Source organism: Urocampus carinirostris, chromosome 3 (assembly GCF_059441175.1).
Source record: "Urocampus carinirostris isolate Australia breed hairy pipefish chromosome 3, RoL_Ucar_1.0, whole genome shotgun sequence".
NCBI lineage: Eukaryota > Metazoa > Chordata > Actinopteri > Syngnathiformes > Syngnathidae > Urocampus > Urocampus carinirostris.
In genome coordinates, this window is record NC_142351.1 from 2,522,886 (window position 1) to 2,531,399 (window position 8,514).

Below are 8,514 nucleotides of genomic sequence, written 5' to 3' on the forward strand. Positions count from 1 at the left end.
GTCTATATAACGCATTTATTTAAACAATAAAGTACGATCGTATTCTACAAAATGCGTTTGTTAACGCGGATAAAAAAATCACCAACGTCAATGTACGCTATGATTTCCGCAATCACAACTAATCGTACACAAATAATATTTATTTGATTTACTATAATATCCGTATGTAATGTCTTTTTCATTGTGAATGAAACCCTGGTTGCATTGGATCCCGCGGTGTAAACAAATTGTTGTTGTTTTATTTTTCATTTAAAATCGGACTTCCCTGTCTATACTGTTTGGAAAATAAGACACGCTTTAAACCTTATTATGCTCTTTGGTTTTGGGATCCAACTACAGAGGAATACCTCCACTTTGTGATGTGTTACTGATTAGGTGTTCGACAAATCTAGTTTGTTTTTTATTACTACTATTAATAATAATAATAATAGAAATATTATGAAAAACGTCTGAAAGTTTTCAAATTCACTGTGCTGACATATTGATGCCACAGAAGGTTACTCTAGAAGTTACAAGTCTGTATCTCCAACAGAGTCTGTTTTAGCAGGGGGGGGGGGATTTGGGCTGGCAAAATCCTCCCCCCTCCCTGCTATCCCCTGAATAAAAACTCCAAACGACCCCAAATTCACTGTGCTGACTTATTATTGCCACAGAAGGTTACTCTATAAGTTACAAGTCTGTATCTCCAACAGAGTCTGTTTTAGCAGGGGGGGAGGATTTGGGCAGGCAAAATGCTCCTCCCCCCCCCCCTGCTAACTCCTGAATAAAAACTCCAAACGACCCCAAATTCACTGTGCTGACTTATTATTGCCACAGAAGGTTACTCTACAAGTTACAAGTCTGTATCTCCAACAGAGTCTGTTTTAGCAGGGGGGGGAGGATTTGGGCAGGCAAAATGCTCCTCCCCCCCCCCTGCTAACTCCTGAATAAAAACTCCAAACGACCCCAAATTCACTGTGCTGACTTATTAATGCCACAGAAGGTTACTCTACAAGTTACAAGTCTGTATCCCCAACAGAGTCTGTTTTAGCAGGGGGGGAGGATTTGGGCTGGCAAAATCCTCCCCCCCCTGTTATCTTCTGAATAAAAACTCCAAACGACCCCAAATTCACTGTGCTGACTTATTAATGCCACAGAAGGTTACTCTACAAGTTACAAGTCTGTATCTCCAACAGAGTCTGTTTTAGCAGGGGGGGAGGATTTGGGCAGGCAAAATGCTCCCCCCCCCCCTGCTAACTCCTGAATAAAAACTCCAAACGACCCCAAATTCACTGTGCTGACATATTGATGCCACAGAAGGTTACTCTAGAAGTTACAAGTCTGTATCTCCAACAGAGTCTGTTTTAGCAGGGGGGGGAGGATTTGGGCTGGCAAAATCCTCCCCCCTCCCTGCTATCCCCTGAATAAAAACTCCAAACGACCCCAAATTCACTGTGCTGACTTATTATTGCCACAGAAGGTTACTCTATAAGTTACAAGTCTGTATCTCCAACAGAGTCTGTTTTAGCAGGGGGGGAGGATTTGGGCAGGCAAAATGCTCCTCCCCCCCCCTGCTAACTCCTGAATAAAAACTCCAAACGACCCCAAATTCACTGTGCTGACTTATTAATGCCACAGAAGGTTACTCTACAAGTTACAAGTCTGTATCCCCAACAGAGTCTGTTTTAGCAGGGGGGGAGGATTTGGGCTGGCAAAATCCTCCCCCCCCTGTTATCTCCTGAATAAAAACTCCAAACGACCCCAAATTCACTGTGCTGACTTATTAATGCCACAGAAGGTTACTCTACAAGTTACAAGTCTGTATCTCCAACAGAGTCTGTTTTAGCAGGGGGGGAGGATTTGGGCAGGCAAAATGCTCCTCCCCCCCCCCCTGCTAACTCCTGAATAAAAACTCCAAACGACCCCAAATTCACTGTGCTGACTTATTAATGCCACAGAAGGTTACTCTACAAGTTACAAGTCTGTATCCCCAACAGAGTCTGTTTTAGCAGGGGGGGAGGATTTGGGCTGGCAAAATCCTCCCCCCCCTGTTATCTCCTGAATAAAAACTCCAAACGACCCCAAATTCACTGTGCTGACTTATTAATGCCACAGAAGGTTACTCTACAAGTTACAAGTCTGTATCCCCAGCAGAGTCTGTTTTAGCAGGGGGGGAGGATTTGGGCTGGCAAAATCCTCCCCCCCCCTGTTATCTCCTGAATAAAAACTCTAAATGACCCCAAATTCACTGTGCAGATTTATTAATGCCAAAGAAGGTTACTCTAGAAGTTATAAGTCTATATCTCCAACAGATTCTGTTTTATTAGGGGGAAGGAGATTTTTTTTCCTGCCCAAATCCTCCCCCCCACTGTTAACTCCTGAATAAAAACTCCAAATGACCCCAAATTCACTGTGCAGACTTATTAATGCCAAAGAAGGTTACTCTAGAAGTTACAAGTCTGTATCTCCAACAGAGTCTGTTTTAGCAGGTGGGGGGGGAGGATTTGGGCAGGAAAAAAAATCTCCTTCCCCCTAATAAAACAGAATCTGTTGGTAATATAGACTTATAACTTCTAGAGTAGCCTTTTCTGTCTTTATTGAGTCAGCACAGTGAATTTGGGGTCATTTGGAGTTTTTATTCAGGAGTTAGCAGGGGGGGAGGATTTGGGCAGGCTTTTTGCCTGCCCAAATCCCCCCCCCCCCTGCTAAAACAGACTCTGTTGGAGATACAGACTTGTAACTTCTAGAGTAACCTTTTTTTGGCATTAATAAATCTGCACAGTGAATTTGGGGTCATTTGGAGTTTTTATTCAGGAGTTAACAGTGGGGGGGAGGATTTGGGCAGGAAAAAAAATCTCCTTCCCCCTAATAAAACAGAATCTGTTGGAGATATAGACTTATAACTTCTAGAGTAACCTTTTGTGTCTTTATTGAGTCAGCACAGTGAATTTGGGGTCATTTGGAGTTTTTATTCAGGAGTTAGCAGGGGGGGAGGATTTGGGCAGGCTTTTTGCCTGCCCAAATCCCCCCCCCCCCCCCCCCCCCCCCCCCCCCCCCCTGCTAAAACAGACTCTGTTGGAGTTACAAACTTGTAACTTCTAGAGTAACCTTCTTTGGCATTAATAAGTCTGCACAGTGAATTTGGGGTCATTTGGAGTTTTTATTCAGGAGTTAACAGTGGGGGGGAGGATTTGGGCAGGAAAAAAAATCTCCTTCCCCCTAATAAAACAGAATCTGTTGGAGATATAAACTTATAACTTCTAGAGTAACCTTCTTTGGCATTAATAAGTCAGCACAGTGAATTTGGGGTCGTTTGGAGTTTTTATTCAGGAGATAACAGGGGGGGGGAGGATTTTGCCAGCCCAAATCCTCCCCCCCTGCTAAAACAGACTCTGTTGGGGATACAGACTTGTAACTTGTAGAGTAACCTTCTGTGGCATTAATAAGTCAGCACAGTGAATTTGGGGTCGTTTGGAGTTTTTATTCAGGAGTTAGCAGGGGGGGGGGGAGGAGCATTTTGCCTGCCCAAATCCTCCCCCCCTGCTAAAACAGACTCTGTTGGAGATACAGACTTGTAACTTATAGAGTAACCTTCTGTGGCAATAATAAGTCAGCACAGTGAATTTGGGGTCGTTTGGAGTTTTTATTCAGGGGATAGCAGGGAGGGGGGAGGATTTTGCCAGCCCAAATCCCCCCCCCCCTGCTAAAACAGACTCTGTTGGAGATACAGACTTGTAACTTCTAGAGTAACCTTCTGTGGCATCAATATGTCAGCACAGTGAATTTGAAAACTTTCAGACGTTTTTCATAATATTTCTATTATTATTATTATTAATAGTAGTAATAAAAAACAAACTAGATTTGTCGAACACCTAATCAGTAACACATCACAAAGTGGAGGTATTCCTCTGTAGTTGGATCCCAAAACCAAAGAGCATAATAAGGTTTAAAGCGTGTCTTATTTTCCAAACAGTATAGACAGGGAAGTCCGATTTTAAATGAAAAATAAAACAACAACAATTTGTTTACACCGCGGGATCCAATGCAACCAGGGTTTCATTCACAATGAAAAAGACATTACATACGGATATTATAGTAAATCAAATAAATATTATTTGTGTACGATTAGTTGTGATTGCGGAAATCATAGCGTACATTGACGTTGGTGATTTTTTTATCCGCGTTAACAAACGCATTTTGTAGAATACGATCGTACTTTATTGTTTAAATAAATGCGTTATATAGACTAGGATCTCCCAATTATTATAATTAGCTCGCTTTATTTTGTTTTAAAGCGTATTATATAGAATACGATCGCTTTTGTCGGAAGCGTACATTGACGTTGGTGACATTTTCATCCGCGTTAACAAACGCAATTTGTAGAATACGATCGCGCTTCGCGCTTTATTGTTTAAATAAACGCGTTATATAGACTAGGATCTCCCAATTGTTATAATTAGCTCGCTTTATTGTTTTAATAAGCGTTTTATATAGAATAGGATTGCTTTTGTTGGAAGCGCAGCAGAATAGCAGAATGCGCGTTCACGCGAGGGGGGGAGGAATCTGCAGAGGAGTCGGAAAAGGGCACAACACCGGCAGCCATGACACCTTCACATTCGAAACCCCGCCGCAATGGATTGTGGGACACAGACATAGACGACTGTATAGTGCGGTGTGCTGTTGCAGCCCGCTACCTCGCGTGCCTACGTGGCGGCCATCTTGGTCAGGGCAACTTCGCGCAATGGACATTGAAAATAAATCACAACCTGCTCATTTTAAAACTGATTTTTATGTGGGCAACTTGTTGTTATCAACGTCAACACTTGCCCTTATTACGGAAAATTAACTTAAAAAAATATTTAAAAACTAAAAAATGCTCCTGAAAAAAACCCAACAATTTATAAACCGTTATAGAGGTTAGAATTGAACTTTGTAACGGGTGTCATAATAACTTTAGTTTTGTTGAAATTCCTGCCTTGACTACTGCAATGCTCTCCTCTTCGGCCTTCCTCAAAAGTCCCCCCATAAAATTCAGCTGGTTCAAACGCCTCAGGTCGCATCATCACAAAAACATCTTCCCAGCAGCACATCACCCCCGTTCTCCAACAGCTACACCGGCTTCCTGTTCAACATCGCATCAGCTACAAACTGATCCTATATACATATATGGCCATTCACAACCTGGCCCCTCCTTACCTGTCCGACCTTCTCCAGGTGCACTTCCCCACTCGCTCCCTCAGATCCTTGTCCTCCCTCTGACTGTCAGTGCCCCCTGCCCACCACGGGAACCAGAGCCTTCAGTCGCGCTGCTCCAAAGCTTTGGAACAATCTACCTCCGGACCTCCAAAACTGCACACCTCTCTCCACTTTTAAGTCCCGTTCAGGACTGCCTACAACACATAGCTTCTCCATTTCCTATGTTTTTTATGATTTTATGTCTTGTTTTTAGTTAATATTTCGCTTACAATTTTTTTTTTTTTTACATTGTATTTTCTCATTGTCTGTACAGTGTCCTTGGGTGGCTTAAAAAGCGCTTTTAAATATAATGCATTATTATTATTTTTATTATTAAGGAAGAAAGGAATGCACCTAGGAAAGAAGGAAGATAGGAAGGAAGGAAGGAGGCATGCGAGGGGAAAAAGCAAGGAATTGTGAAAGGAAGGAATGAATGAACAAAAAGAATACGTGAAGGAAATGATAGAGTAAGGAAGGAACGCATGATGAAGGAAAAGAAAGAAGGACCTCATCAAGGAAGGAAGGGATTCCAGACGGGAGGCCAGAATGCATAAAGAAAGAAAGCAAGGAAGTCAGGAAGGAAAGCATAAATGCGAGGAATGCTTAGAACATATCTATTTATTTAATATATACATATGTAACGGGTGTAATAATAACTTTTATTTGATTGAAATTCCTGCTAAAATATGTGTATAGTTTTTGGTAAATGTCCTGCAATGCTGAGTCCAACAGTGCCATCTGCTGGTATGGGGTGGGGTTTGGTTTTGGCTTCTAACATGTGACCAGGAGGCGGGGTTTTGTCAGTTTAACCAGAGTACTACAAAGGTAAGACATATCTTTTGGTGCTCCACAAAATAAGTTAATTTTAAACATTATAACCCCAGCTGACAAATCTCTCACCATGCATAGTAATGTGATTGATATTGTCAGGCTGTTTTGATTTATTTTCGTTTTGTTTCTGTTTTACTAAATATTAATTCCCCTTGTAGAGATCAAAGAGATCAAACCCAGCAGAAAAAGCTAATGTTGTGACTCATCCATTTGCAGGTAAATTGTACCCATTTTTATACTCATTATTGTTTTTATTCCTATTTTTTCATATACATTAAAAAAGGATGATGTTGGTTAAAATTCAGAGTAAAGAAAAACATGTTGAATTCATTGTAAACGTTAAAAATCCACTATACGATCTCTTGTTAAAAGTATCTTGTTAAAATGCAAAGATTTATAAATGTATTGTGATATTCTAAAATGTATTTTCTGTAAAGTGAAAAGACAGCTCTTTGATATGCTTTGTTGTCAGTTTAACCAGAGTACTACAAAGAGATCAAAGAGATCAAACCCAGCAGAAAAAGCTAATGTTGTGACTCATCCATTTGCAGAACTGTAATAATAAAAACCTCATCATCCAGTCCAGCGTGAATGTGGATCTTTGGTGGGACACGTACAACGCGGTTACATTGGTGCCGTGACCCGGACAGAGCCGTGCGCTGGCACAGCTGTCACATCCGGTCCGTCGCCCCCAGTTACGGGCCCCATCACCACATCTGGTCACGTTCCTGCTACTATGGTCAAGCAGGAGCAAGGCGCCGATCATTCTATGCCTGACATCGTCAACACGGAGTACATAGAGACCATGATGCAACTGCTGACAGCTGTCGTGAAGAAGTTCCCTCTCATTGTGCCAGATAAGTCCGAAGACTCGCATCAGTTTTGTGCCTCTTCAACAGAACAGTATTATTCCTGGAATATTGGAAAACGCAGGGCATCAGAGCTTCAGCGAGCAGTGGCTGTCAAGCGAACCATCCAGAACCTGTTGGACCACACGCCTCGCCTGCAGGCTCTGACACCCCCAAAAACCAGAGAGGTGGTTCATTGGTGTCGGCAGAGGGGCTACACCCCTCCTGACCCTGAACCTCAACACAAGAATGACGACGAGTCCATCGAGGACGTCCTCACGCAGATTGACAGTGAACCTGAGTGTCCATCTACGCTGAGCAGCAGCGACGAGCTGTTGCTGCGTCTGGAGCAGATGCAAGCCCTGCTGAAGACTGAGCCTGAGGAGACGGACGACGAGATCATAGACATTGTCACAGTGACGGCGCCGCCGAAGCTCAAAGTCAAGGAGGAGGAGATGGAGACTGACACGGAGCCCAAGTTCTACTTGGGACCTTGCTTGGCGGCCCAGTTCATCAATGAAGCAGCTCAGCAGATTGGAATCACCTTCCAGCCAGTAGAGGTAGAGAAGAACCTCTTTGCTCCGGTGATTGAGGACATGATCGTGAAGGCAACAGAGCAGTTGGCCAGTGACATTCTGAGAGAAGCGCTGGCTGGTGCTTTTGACAAATCCCCTCACAACAGAGCTCCAAAAGAAATCACCGCCATGAACATCCACCAAGCCATCAGTAGCATCCCAACATGTGACTTCCTCACCAATGCGCACATGGGCTACCTGACCAAGGACGACTGAGTCGCTTGCAGACGCGTAAATGAAGGAACTCTTAAGAACAAGGAGGACTTCTCCCTGATCCACATTCCCACCGCTAAGGTCCTATTACTTAATGGTCTCGTTGACTTGATCACTGAAGGGCTAGCCATCTCGCTGCTCCTGGCCGCCACACTTAAGTGGCTCTTTCCACAGATAGTTGCACTCTCACTTACCTCATCAGCGGATAATTTTTTTCGGGGGGAATGATAAAGTTTCCTGTCACAAAGCCTGCTCACTACACGAAGCCTGGGCCAAATCGACCGCAGACTGACACTACTGAACCGATTCCAATCCCTCGCATTAACCTTGGAAACAAATCTGCTGTTGCCATGGTAACCAAGGATCCGCTTTCACGAAGTGTGTTGCCCTGCGGAAGTTTTTAATGCGCACGCGATGTGGCGGGTTTTTAGTATGGCCATGTCCTGAACCCTTTGAGCGACAACAAGAATTGATTCATCAAATGTGGATATTATTTTTATGTATTCCAGTCACCAGTCTCAGTATTTATATCAGTCAATTCATGTTCGACAGTCTTTGTGAGTAATGGAAAATAGATACTGTTTGCGAGTCTTTTATATTTTTATTCAATTGAAAAGTACTGATGGCTATTGGAGATTAGTTTCCACTCCTGACAACGGTCTGTCCGATAACCACAGTCAATTCCTGTCAATGCTTTCCAACACAGAGAGATGGAGAGGTGATTGCATTCCAGACAAGGTAGGGACAGTTAAGATCAAGAGTTGCGTGACGCTGAATCCACGGACCGAGTACGTTATTTGGGGCAAGTTACCTGAGTTGGCCGGGGCATCAGC